We start from the raw sequence: 14,202 nt of genomic DNA, 5'->3' as shown, positions 1-14,202 counted from the left end.
GATACAATCGGGGTTTTCCTTGTTTAGTCTGTGAATATGGTGGATTATAATGGTTGGTTTTTATATACTGAACCAGTTTTGGATCCTTGATATAAGCCCCATTTGGTCATTGTATATAATTCTTTTTGCATAGTAGTGAATTCTGCTTGAAAATATTTTGTTAAAGATTTTTACACCTATACTCATGAAAGATATTAGTTTGTAGTCTCCCCAGGCCACTCTCCCCCTGCCCTTTTTGAACTGTGTGTGTCTAATTTTGAATTCATATTTGTTCCCTTCTCTTCTATTTTTTGGAATGATTCTGTAGAATTGGTAGTAATTCTTATTTATATGTTTTGTAGAATTCTTCAGTGACACCATCTGGACCTGAAGATTTTTTTTTGTTGTTGAGAGTCATTAATTATGAATTCAATTTTAAAAATACTTCTAGAGCTAGGCAAATTATCTAATGGTGAGTGAATTGTGGAGGTTTGTGCTTTTCAAAGAATTCTTCCATTTCATCTGATTTGCTAAATTTATGTGTGTAGAGCCATTTGCAGTATTTCCTTATCCCTTTGATGTCTGCAGGGAAAGTGATATCCCCATTTCCTTCCTCATATTGATATTTTGTATTTCGTCATTTTTAAATAAGTTTTGCTAGAGGTTTGCCAATTTTATTCATCTTTTTAAAGTACCAACTCTTTGTTTCACTGATATTCTTTTTGTTGCAGTTTCAGTGACTTCTACTCTTACTTTTCTTTCTTACTTTCCACTGCTTTGAGTTTCTGTTGTTCTTTTTCTAAATTCTTGAGGTAAGAGATTAAGTTATTATTTGAAATTTTTCTTTTTTCTAATGTATGCATTTAGTGGTATAAATTTCCCTTCTGCTTCTTCTTAGGCCCACAAATTTTGATACCTTATATTTTCAATTTCACTGAGTTCAGTGTGTATTTTAGTTTTCTTCAAGGTTTTTTTTTTCTCCCCTCCTCCTCCTCTTCCCTCTCTTCTTCTCCTCCTTCCTCTTCTTCTTCTTCTCCTTCCTCTTCCTCTTCCCCTTTCTCTTCTCCTCTTCCCCCTCCCTGTCCTTTCCCCCTTCTCCTTCTTCTTCCCCTTCTTCTTCTCCTTCTCCTTCTCCTTCCCCTCCTTCCTCTCCTCCTTCTCCTTCTCCTTCTCCTCCTTCTTCTTGACTCGTGGGTTTTTAGAGGTGTTTTAGAGAGTTTTTAGTTTCCAATTGATTGGATATTTTGTTGTTGATGATTTTTGGTTTATTAACATTGTGGCCAAGGAATGCATGATTTCAGTTTTTAAAATTTGTGGAGTTTTTGTTTTATTATTTTTTTAAATGCTACAGGATTTGGTTTATTTTTTATTTAATTTTTATTTTTTTAATTATTAGTTTCAGAAGTAGAATTTAGTGATCCATCCATTGCATATAACACCCAGTGTTCATTATATCAAGTGCCCTCCTTAAAGCCCATCAGCCAAATACCCCTTCTCCTCACACACCTCCCCTCCAACAACCCTCAGTTTGTTTCCCAGAGTTCAGCATCTGTTTTGGTTTGCCTCCCTCTCAATTTTCATCTTCCTTCCCCTTGCAACAAAGTGGGTGGAACTAGAATGTATTATGTTAAGCAAAATAAGTCAGTTAGAGAAAGACAAATACCAAATGATCTCATTCATATGTGGAATTTAAGAAACAAAAGAGATGAACAGTGGAGAAGGGAAGGACGTGGTCTATTTTGCAGTATTTTCTTTGGGTTCCTGAAAAAATGTCTGTTCTGTTGTTGTTGGGTGAGGTATTCTACAAATGTAGACCTGTTTATTAATGGTGTTCTTGATTTAGTCCATATTCTTGCTAACTTTCTAATTCTTTTAATAATTATTGAGAGAAAGTTGTTGAAATTTTGTACTATAATTATGGATTAGTTTATTTCCACTTTTAATACTGCCAATTTTTGCTTCACATATTTTGTGGTATTGTTTGGTGCATACATATTTAGGATTTCTGTCTACTTGGTGGATTGACCTTTTATCATTATATAATGTCTCTTCTTGTCTCTGATAATTCTCTTTGTTCTGAAGCCAACTTTATTAGATATTAATATATTCACTCCTACAATATATTTTTTTTAAAGATTTTATTTATTTATTTGACGGGGGGAGAGAGAGAGAGAGAGAGATCACAAGTAGGCAGAGACGCAGGCAGAGAAAGAGGAGGAAGCAGGCTCCCCGCCGAGCAGAGAGCCCGATGCGGGGCTCGATCCCAGGACCCTGAGATCATGACCTGGGCCGAAGGCAGAGGCTTAACCCACTGAGCCACCCAGGTGCCCCCTACAATATATTTTTTAAAGATTTTATTTATTTATTAGAGAGAGAGAGCAAGAGAGACCTCACAAGTAGTGTGGGAGGGGGAGAAGCAGAGGGAGAAAGCAGACACCCTGCTGAGCTGAGAACCAGACACAAGGTATTCAGGGATTGATTCCAGGACCCTGAGCTGAAGACAGATGCTTAACTGACTGAGCCACCCAGTCACCCCCTTTCCTACTATCTTTTGATCATTGTTTGAATGGTGTGTCTTTTTCGTCCTTTTTACATTCAACCTGACTATATCACTATGTTTAAAGTGAGTTTCTTGTGGACAGCATATAGGTGACTTTTGTTCAGACCATTTATATTTAATATACTATTAATATGTTAAGGATTAGGCTTCTCTCTCTCTTCAATGATCTTTTGATCATTGTTTGAATGGTGTGTCTTTTTCGTCCTTTTTACATTCAACCTGACTATATCACTATATTTGAAGTGAGTTTCTTGTGGACAGCATATAGTTGACTTTTGTTCAGACCATTTATATTCAATATATTATTAATATGTTAGGGATTAAGCTTCTCTCTCTCCATATATATATATGTATATTTCTGTTTGTTCTTTCTGATTTTTATTTTTTGTTTTCTTTTTCCTTCCTTTCTGTGGGTTGAACAATTTTTTAGAATTCCATTTGATATGTCTATAGAATTTTGAGTGTATCTTTTTATATATCTCTTTCAGTGTTTTGCTCTAGGTATTACATTATATATCTTATCACAATTTGCTAGTGTTATCATTTTGCAATTTGGGAAGACTTATAGAAACTTTACTTCCAATACATTTACCTTCCCATTTTCATAATACAATTGTCTTAAATATTTCTTCTGCATACTTCCCCCCCATTTTATTTTATTCTATTTCTGCATACATTTACAACCACATCAGACTGTTAAAATTTCTGCTTCAACTGTGCACTGTATTATACTATAATATACAATACTCAAAAGGAGAAGAAAAGTTTATTGTTTTTACTTATGTTTGTGTTTACTGTGTTCTTTCTTCCTTCTTGATGTCTCAAGATTCCTTCTTTTATCATTCCTGTCTGTTTAAGAAATTTCTTTTGCCATTCTTTTAGGGTAAATCTACTGGTGACAAATTTTCTTAGTTTTCCTTCCTCTGAGGATCTTTTGCTCTCCCTCTCATTCCTCAAAGACATTTTCATTGGATGTAAAACTCCAGTTTGTCAGTTTTTTTTTTTTTTTTTTCCAGTCTTCAAATCACATGTCATATCCTCTGGCTTCTGTGGCTTCTGATGAGAAATCTTTGGTTATTTGAATTGCCTTCCCCATTTAGGTGAGGTATTAGTTTTTCTCTGGATTCTTTCAAAAAGTTTCTTTGTTTTTCTTTAATTTTCATAAGTTTAGTTATGATATGTCTTTGTTTCTCTGCATTTATCTTGTTTGATTCACTTAGTCTTTTGAATCTGTAGGCTACATCTTTTGCTAAATTTAGGAAGTTTCCAACCATTATTTCCTTGAATACTTCTCAGGCTTACACACTTTCTCCTCTCCTTCTGAGACTCCAGTAACACAAATGTTAGACTTTTTGTTATAATCCACAGGTCTCTGAGGATTCTATTAATTATTATTTTTTCAATATATTTTTTTTCCTGTTATTCAGATTGGGTAAATTCTATTGAGCTCTCCTTCAGTTGATTGATTCTTTCCTCTGTCTCTTTCATTTGGCTGTTAAGCCCATTTATTGCATTTTTATCAGTTATATGTTTTTCGTTCTCAAATTTCTATTTGGTTCTTTCTTCTATTTCTCACTGAGACATTTATGTGTTTGCTGAGATTATTTTTCCATTGTTTCAAGCATGTTTTGAATTTGCTCATTAAAGTATTTTTATGTTGGCTGCTTTAAAATCTTTTTCAGATAATTCTAACATATGTGTCATCTCATTGTTGGCCTCTTTTGCCTTTTTTCATTGTTTGAGATCCTTCTGGTTCTTAGAATGATGAGTGATTTTACACTGAAACTTGAACATTGAATATTATGTTGTAAGACCCTTGGTTTTAGTTGGCTTCTTTTGACACTGTTCCAGTGGGGAGCAGGAGGGTGCTGCCTCATTATTGCCAGTTGAGGGTGAAGTCCTGGTTCCTTAATCAGTCACCCTTGACACCCAGGGGGAATCTCATCATTGCTCTAGGTGGGGGTGTTGGGAGTTCTGATTCCCCAGTAGGCCCCCATGGAAATGTTCTGGCTGTGAAGGGTAGAACTCTCCCCCAATGTGGCAGGGGGTGATCATTACTGCTGGGTGGTGGAGAAAATTTTGAGTCTACCCTAGGCCTCCTCTGATGTCACCTTAGCTGGCAGAGAGAAGGGGCACCCCATTATTGCCAGGTGATCTCCACCAATACCAACTTATGGGATTGGGCTGGGATCACAGGGAGGTACTTGCCTACCTTTTGGAGAGGGTGGGATTCTAGGCTCCTGACTTGGCCTTTGTTAGCATGGAGTGGGAGAAGGACCACAGTTTTTCCTGTGGTGTTTGGCTGGAGTACAATGGTTATTTTCTAAAATGTTGTTGTCTTGCTAGGCTGCCCCTTTCCTGGATTTTTGCCTAGAGAGAGTAAGCTTCAGTTAGGGCTGTTTTTGTCTGTGCCTAATGGCATTTCCAGGTTGCTGGCTTCTTCAGCTCCAGGTTTGTGATATACAAGGCAAAAAAACAAAAAACAAGCCCCAAAGGGCAAAAACCAGGGAACTCAATTTTATGTCATTCCTCAGGTCCTGAGTTCTCTAGCTGGTCTGGCTTCTTCTCTCTACCTTTTAGTGTTTCCTGTATAAAATGTTCAGTGTTTTTAGTTGTACTTAGTAGGAAGAGCAGAGTACACCTACTCTATCTTCCCAGAAGCAGAAGTCCTGTCATTAACTTGTAAATGTCTTTGCCAAATAATATAAACAGCAAGTGGAGAACTGAAAGTGTGGAAATTTGTATGCAAATACAACATCATGATCCAATAATATCCAACTCCAGAGAGGACTTTGAATTTCTTTCTAGTTGCTGGTGGTGCTTATGTTCTCTTCATGTAGGTATCAGTTAATTTCCACAGACTTAATTTATGTTCAGTTATTCTGGGACCTTTGCATTGAATTTCCCAAGGAAAGCCAAGGTGGACAAGTGTAAATTTGCTTCACAGCAATCACTTCAGAGTGAAAAAAATATGGCTGCAAAAGATGGCTAAGTTTCTGGGGTGGGGAGCTCAGACCATCAAGGCTCCAGGAGGGGCAGTGTCTACATTTTGAACAGAGAGAATTCATAGTTCACATCACTAAGCAGTGATGGATTTAAGTGACTGTTGCTGGACAAGACACATTAGTAGATTCCCTTTGGCACTTCATAAAGAGCAGTTAATTTTAGCCTGCTTAGAAGAGAAAGGAGTCCTTGCTGGCTGACCAGCTCAGTTTTCAGGGAATCACTATAGTGACAAATACTGTTATAAAATATACAGAAGAAAACGATTTATAAGTGCCTGCTGATGATGAAGTGTTGCCAGACTTCCTGTGAAATAGAGAAGTAGTGTGAAGACCAGGCCATCTATTGACATCTCTGGTAATTAGTGCTTAACATGCTTTTGAACCCAACTTTTCCATTTATATGTTGTTTCTAACTAGGGGTAGAAATGGAAACTATTTATTTTTGGATTCAAACCACAGACACATTTAGGAGCTTGGAATTCATAAAAAGAAGACTAAGAAGTGATTAACATAACTTTAGTAATGTAGATTATTTTATAAGTCACCAGTTTATCTGACTGAGAACAAAGCATCCTGCTTCAAATTATAAGCTGCTGTAAAACAGTAGTTGACTCTTACCGCCTCTTCCACCATTATACTTTACTGTTAAAACAAACTTACACTTGGCACATAAATTTCCTGAATGCCCCAGCCCAAGCCAACCCTACTCATTTGTGACATGGAATAAGGTCCTTTGGAACTACAGGTTACTCTGATGTTCCAGGGCCTGGTCCAGAGTCTGGCCTAGAGTAGGTGCTCAACAAATGTTTATTAAATGAATTGACTATGGAAAATTGTATGCCCCATATCCCTAAACCAGAAGGAAGATTATAGGTTTTTCAACTTGGCCCTTGAAACTGGGTTGGTCTTCAGATGAGTAAAGACATTTATTTAAGTTCAGGTTTTCAGGTCTACTTTGTGAGTAAGATCTGAGTTTTGGAAATGACCTTAAATTAGTATGGGACATTATGGCTTGTTCTTAAAAGAATGTTATAGTATTAAAATCTTAATATATGTATAATTAGAGTTCCTCTCTCAAATTCTGAATGTGTGTCATTATTTATGGTGACACAATAAAAAATATTTTAAGTAGTATTTTAGCATCTTGTATAATAGTGTCTTATGGTTTAGGCTGACTGTACATATGGTGGTAAATGGCCTCCTTGCTGGTGTCAGTTAGAATGGGGTAAGGTTTGGGGCACCTGGATGGCTCAGTCAGTTAAGTGTCTGAATCTTGATTTCAGTTCAGGTCATGATCTCAGAGTCATGAGATCAAGCCCCGAGTCGGGCTCTATGCTAGACATGGAGCCTGCTTGAAATTCTCTCTCCCTCTTCTTCTGCCCTTCCTCTCCTCTCTTTCTAAAGAAAAAAAAAAAAAGAATAATGGGATTTGGTTTCATACAAGAGAGTCAGTGATTTTATTCTCAGTGATTTTATCACACAGAAGTTTAAGTTTTCAAACAGTGTCACAAAACTATACCTGGCTATAAAAGAGCTAGGGAGCAGTGAATGGCTGTAGTTGTTGTTTAAGATTTTATTTGTTTGTTTATTTTACAGAGAGAAAGCACAAGCAGGGGGAGGGGCAGAAAGAAAGGAAGATGCAGGCTCCCTGCTGAGCTCAGGACCCTGCAATCATGACAAGAGTGGAAGGCAGACGCTTAACTGACTGAGGCACCCAGGCACCCTGAAGTGAATGTTTTTAACTGGGCATGTTGTTGCTCCCAATAAAATTGGGATTATGCTGATAAAATAGAAAAGAGAATGATATTTAATTGACAACCTGCATTTTCTGCCACACTATTGAAGTGTATTTATATGCACTCCTTTACATTAGGCTGGAAAGCCTCCAAGCATTAATTTCTTATTGCTTAATTAAGTTATTATTGCTTGTTGTTTAGCATGAAAACACAATGACACACTTGATTTTTTTTTTCTGTCCAGGGATGGTGTGGATATCTGTGAATTTGCCTTTCTAGCCAAATGAGTTGATCAAGATAGAAATATTAATTTGTTTGAGCAATTGTTCAAACATTGATTGAAAAGGTCAGAGTAATATCTATTACTGAGAAAAGGGAAGTGATGCATTGAATATGAATATCACTACTCACAGTAGACAAGAAGTGATCCTAGGAGAAAACAAGGGACATCAGTAAGCATGTTCTACTATGGTTGAGCCACTGGAGTCTTTGCTGGCCACAGAATTCTGGGCTACAGTGATCATGAATTTTTTCAAGGAGTATACAGCAGTCTTATGGCTTTTTTTCTGTGGAAATGTATTTGAGAATAAGCTATCCTAAATTATTTATCTGGGTATGTTCAAGGGCTGATGTTTCTACTTACAGAAGCAATCTTTTCACGTCTTGATGTTTTCTTTTTTTTCCTATATTCTCATTTAACTTCTTCTCCCCTTTCCATTATTTCTGATCTCATTGGACCATCCTACTGTGTAAGCATTTAAGCCCGAAGGAACAAAAGAAAGCGGTCTTTCTTTAATCTTTCTCTTATCAAGAAAGCGGTCCCATACTCCATCTGAGGTATCATTGTAAAAGTTCTGATACAAACCACATCCAATCCTATGTTCCTCTATAATGAAAAAAATTGCTGTGCTCACCAACTATCTCTCTTCCCTCTTCAACTACAGACACACTCATTTTATTGCCCTTCACTTTATTGTGCTTCTCAGATATTGCATTGTTCTTTTTTTTTTTTTTTAACACATTGAAGGTTTGTGGTAACCCTGTGTTAAGCAAGTCTACTGATATTTTTCCACCAACACATGCTCATTTTGTGTTTCTGTGTCACCCTTTGGTATATTTTGTAGTATTTCAAACTTCTTATTAATATACTTATTATGGCTATCTGTGGTAAGTGACTATGAGCCTGCTGAAAGCCCACATGGTTAGCATTTTTTAAAAGATTTATTTATTTTAGGAAGAGAGAGAGAGTGGACAGGGGCAGGGAGGGACAGAGGGAGAAGGAGAGAGAGACTCTTAAGCAAGCTCCATGTTGAGTTCAGAGTCCAATACGAGGCTCCATCTCATGACCCTGAGTTCATGACCTGACCCAAAATCAAGAGTTGGATGCTTAACCAACTGAGCCACCCAGGTGCCCCAGATGGTTAACATTTTTTAACAACAAAGTATTATTTATTTATTTATTTATTTATTTATTTATTTTATCCTTTTTTAAAAATTTATTTTCAGCATAATAGTATTCATTGTTTTTGCACCACACCCAGTGCTCCATTGCAATCCGTGCCCCCTCTAATACCCACCACCTGGTTCCCCCAACCTCCCATCCCCCCACCTCTTCAAACCCTTCAGATTGTTTTTCAGATTCCATAGTCTCTCATTGTTCACCTCCCCTTCCAATTTCCCCCAACTCCCTTCTCCTAACTCCCCATGTCCTCCATGCTATTTGTTATGCTCCACAAATAAGTGAAACCATATGATACTTGACTCTCTCTGCTTGACTTATATCACTCAGCATAATCTCTTCCAGTCCCGTCCATGTTGCTACAAAAGTTGGGTATTCATCCTTTCTGATGGAGGCATAATACTCCATAGTGTATATGGACCACATCTTCCTTATCCATTCGTCCCTTGAAGGGAATCTTGGTTCTTTCCACAGTTTGGCGACCGTGGCCATTGCTGCTATAAACATTGGGGTACAGATGGCCCTTCTTTTCACTACATCTGTATCTTTGGGGTAAATACTCAGTAGTGCAATTGCAGGGTCATAGGGAAGTTCTATTTTTAATTTCTTGAGGAATCTCCACATTGTTCTCCAAAGTGGCTGCACCAACTTGCATTCCCACCAACAGTGTAAGAGGGTTCCCCTTTCTCCACATCCCCTCCAACACATGTTGTTTCCTGTCTTGCTAACTTTGGCCATTCTAACTGGTGTAAGGTGATATCTCAATGTGGTTTTAATTTGAATCTCCCTGATGGCTAGTGATGATGAACATTTTTTCATGTGTCTGATAGCCATTTGTATGTCTTCATTGGAGAAGTGTCTGTTCATATCTTCTGCCCATTTTTTGATAGGATTATCTGTTTTGTGTGTGTTGAGTTTGAGGAGTTCTTTATAGATCCTGGATATCAATCTTTTGTCTGTACTGTCATTTGCAAATATCTTCTCCCATTCTGTGGGTTGCCTCTTTGTTTTCTTGACTGTTTCCTTTGCTGTGCAGAAGCTTTTGATTTTGATGAAGTCCCAAAAGTTTATTTTGGCTTTTGTTTCCTTTGCCTTTGGAGACATATCTTGAAAGAAGTTGCTGTGGCTGATATGGAAGAGATTACTGCCTATGTTCTCCTCTAGGATTCTGATGGATTGCTGTCTCACATTGAGGTCTTTTATCCATTTTGAGTTTATCTTTGTGTACGGTATAAGAGAATGGTCAAGTTTCATTCTTCTACATATAGCTGCCCAGTTTTCCCAGCACCATTTATTGAAGAGACTGTCTTTTTTCCACTGTATATTTTTTCCTGTTTTGTCAAAGATTAACTGACCATAGAGTTGAGGGTCCATATCTGGGCTCTCTATTCTGTTCCACTGGTCTATGTGTCTGTTTTTATGCCAGTACCATGCTGTCTTGGTGATCACAGCTTTGTAGTAAAGCTTGAAATCACGTAACGTGATGCCCCCAGTTTTATTTTTGTTTTTCAACATTTCCTTAGCAATTCGGGGTCTCTTCTGGTTCCATACAAATTTTTGGATTATTTGCTCCAGCTCTTTGAAGAATACCGGTGGAATTTTGATTGGAATGGCATTAAAAGTATAGATTGCTCTAGGCAGTATAGACATTTTAACAATGTTTATTCTTCCGATCCAAGAGCATAGAATGGTCTTCCATCTTTTTGTGTCTTCTTCAATTTCTTTCATGAGTGTTCTGTAGTTCCTCGAGTACAGATCCTTTACCTCTTTGGTTAGGTTGATTCCCAGGTATCTTATGGTTCTTGGTGCTATAGTAAATGGAATCGATTCTCTAATTTCCCTTTCTGTATTTTCATTGTTAGTGTATAAGAAAGCCACTGATTTCTGTACATTGGCTTTGTATCCTGCCACGTTACTGAATTGCTGTATGAGTTCTAGTAGTTTGGGGGTGGATTCTTTTGGGTTTTCCATATAAAGAATCATGTCATCTGCAAAGAGAGAGAGTTTGACTTCTTCATTGCCAATTTGGATACTTTTATTTCTCTTTGTTGTCTGATTGCTGTTGCTAGGACTTCAAATACTATGTTGAATACGAGTGGTGAGAGTGGGCATCCTTGTCATGTTCCTGATCTCAACGGGAAGGCTGCAAGCTTTTTCCCATTGAAGATGATATTTGCTGTGGGTTTTTCATAGATAGATTTGATGAAGTTCAGGAATGTTCCCTCTATCCCTATACTTTGAAGCGTTTTAATCAGGAACGGATGCTGGATTTTGTTAAATGCTTTTTCTGCATCGATTGAGAGGACCATGCGGTTCTTCTCTCTTTTCTTATTAATTTGTTCTATCACATTGATTTGCGAATGTTGAACCATCCTTGTACCCCAGGGATGAATCCCACCTGGTCATGGTGGATAATCTTTTTAATGTGCTGTTGGATCCTGTTTGCTAGGATGTTGTTGAGAATCTTAGCATCCATATTCATCAGTGATACCGGTCTGAAATTCTCCTTTTTGGTAGGGTCTTTGCCCGGTTTGGGGATCAGGGTAAGCTGGCTTCATAGAAAGAGTCTGGAAGTTTTCCTTCTGCTTCAACTCTTTGAAACAGCTTCAGGAGAATAGGTGTTATTTCTTCTTTGAAAGTTTGGTAGAATTCCCCAGGGAATCCGTCATGTCCTGGGCTCTTTTTTTTTGGGAGATTTTTGATCACTGCTTCATTCTTGTTACTAGATATCGGTCTATTCAGGTTGTCGATTTCTTCCTGGTTCAATTTTGGGAGTTTGTAGTTTTCCAGGAATGCATCCATTTCATCTAGGTTGCTTAGCTTATTGACATATAACTGTTGATAATAACTTCTGATGATTGTTTCTACTTCCTTGGTGTTAGTTGTGATCTCTCCCTTTTCATTCATAATTTTATGAATTTGGGCTTTCTCTCTTTTCTTTTGGATTAGTGTGGCCAATGGTTTATCAACCTTATTGATTCTTTCAGAAAACCAGCTTCTAGTTTCATTGATACGTTCTACTGTATCTCTGGTTTCTACCTCATTGATCTCAGCTCTAATCTTGATTATTTCCCCTCTTATGTGTGGAGTTGGTTTGATTTGTTGTTGATTTTCCAGTTCTTTAAGGTGTAGAGACAGCTGCTGTGTTCTGGATTTTTCAATTTTTTTGAGGGAGGCTTGGATGGCTATGTATTTCCTCCTTAGGACCACCTTTGCTGTATCCCATAGGTTTTGGACCAAAGTGTCTTCATTCTCATTGGTTTCCATGAATTGTTTCAGTTCTTCTTTGATCTCCTGGTTGATCCAAGCATTCTTAAGCAAGGTGGCCTTTAGCTTCCAGGTGTTTGAGTTCCTTCTGAACTTGTGATTGAGCTCCAGTTTCAAAGCATTGTGATCTGGGAATATGCAGGGAATAATCTCAGTCTTTTGGTATGGTTGAGTCCTGATTTGTGACCCAGTATGTGGTCTATTCTAGAGAAGGTTCCATGTGCACTTGAGAAGAATGAGTATTGTGTTGTTTTAGGGTGGAATGTTCTGTATATATCTATGAGGTCCATCTGGTCCAATGTGTCATTCAATGCTCTTGTTTCTTTATTGATTTTCTGCTTCGATGATCTGTCTATTTCTGAGACAGGCGTGTTAAGATCTCCTACTATTAATGTGTTCATATCAATATGACTCTTTATCTTGATTAACAGTTTTCTTATGTAATTGGCTGCTCCCATATTGGGGGCATAGATATTTACAATTGTTAGATCATCTTGGTGGATAGTCCCTTTAAGAATTATGTAGTGTCCTTCTGTATCTCTAACTACATTCTTTAGTTTAAAATCTAATTTATCTGATATGAGAATCGCTACCCCAGCCTTCTTTTGAGGCCCATTGGCATGAAAGATGCTTCTCCATCCCTTCACTTCAGTCTAGGTGTATCTTTAGGTTCAAAATGGGTCTCTTGTAGACAAAATATGGATGGGTCCTGTCGTTTTATCCAATCTGCAACCCTGTGCCATTTAATGGCACATTTAGGCCCTTCACATTGAGAGTGGTTATTGATAGATACGTTTTTATTGATATCGTGTTACCTTTGAGGTCTTTCTTTCTGTAGATTGTCTCCATATTTCTGTTCAATGCTATTCTTAGGACTTTTCCTCTTTTATAGGACCCCCCTTAATATTTCCTGCAGTGTTGGCTTGGTGGTTGCATAGTCTTTTAAGCCTTGCTGGTCTTGGAAACTCTTTATCTCTCCATCCATTTTGAATGTCAGTCTTGCTGGATAAAGTATTCTTGGCTGCATGTTCTTCTCATTTAGTGCCCTGAATATATCTTGCCAGCCCTTTCTGGCTTGCCAGGTCTCTGTGGACAGGTCTGACGTTATTCTGATGGGCTTTCCTCTGTAAGTAAGGAGCCTCTTTGTCCTAGTGGCTTTCAAGAGATTATACCTACAATTATGATTCCTCAATTTGACTATCAGGTGCCTTGATGTTTTTCTGGAATCTATAATCTTGGGTGGAGACCGTTCGGCCTCTAGTCCATGAACGCTGGTTCCTTTCACGAGATTGGGAAAATTTTCATGAAGAACTTGCTCCACTATATCATCTAGACTTCTTTCTTTCTCCTCCCCTTCAGGGATTCCAATAATTCTGACATTGGAACATTTCATAGCGTCATTTATTTCCCTGATTCTGTTTTCATGGTTTCTAAGCTGTTTGTTCCAGGTTTCCTCTTGATCCTTTCTCTCTATCTGTCCTCCAGATCACTAATTCTATCTTCTGTCTCAGTTACCCTAGCTTTGAGAGAATTTAGATTAGATTGGAACTCATTGAGAGCATTGTGAACCTCAGCCCTGGTAGCTTTTAGCTCTGCCCTAACATTGTGAACATCCTGTCAGGTTGCTTTCAGCTCGGCCCTAATCAATTCCGTTTGGTCATCCATGGCTTTCTCCAACCTAGCTATTGCCTGGATAATTTTTAGCCTGAATTCTCTTTCCAACATATTGTCTATGTTGATAGCCATTAGCTCTGTTGCAGAAGGTCCATCCTCTGTATTTTTCTTCTGTTGGGCATTCCTCCTCCTAGTCATTTTGGTGAGAGATGACTGAACAGATGTAGCTGGTTGTATCAACCGTGGTGCAGTCTGGGTGCACCCTGGAACACTTCTGAGCAATCAGGATTCCCCACCCAAATGAGAGAAAAATGAAAAGAAAAAGAAAAAAAAGAGAGAGAGAGAGAGAGAGAGAGAGACAGGAAAGACAGGGAAGATGAAAGAGAAGGTTCAGCCCAAATGGGCCCCAAGGTAAGATTTATGAGGTATACAAACAAAAACAGACAAACAAAAAGACTGATAAAAGTATATAACAAGAGAAAAAAATATATATATGCAAATAAAGGAAGAGCCTTGTCGAAAAGAACCCCAAGTGTAAGATTTATATACTATCAGGACAAACAGAAAAACACAGAAACACTG

The sequence above is a fragment of the Enhydra lutris genome, unplaced genomic scaffold, assembly GCF_002288905.1.
Source record: "Enhydra lutris kenyoni isolate GAN:26980312 unplaced genomic scaffold, ASM228890v2 scaffoldscaffold41, whole genome shotgun sequence".
Lineage (NCBI taxonomy): Eukaryota > Metazoa > Chordata > Mammalia > Carnivora > Mustelidae > Enhydra > Enhydra lutris.
Note: the sequence above shows the minus strand (reverse complement) of the source record.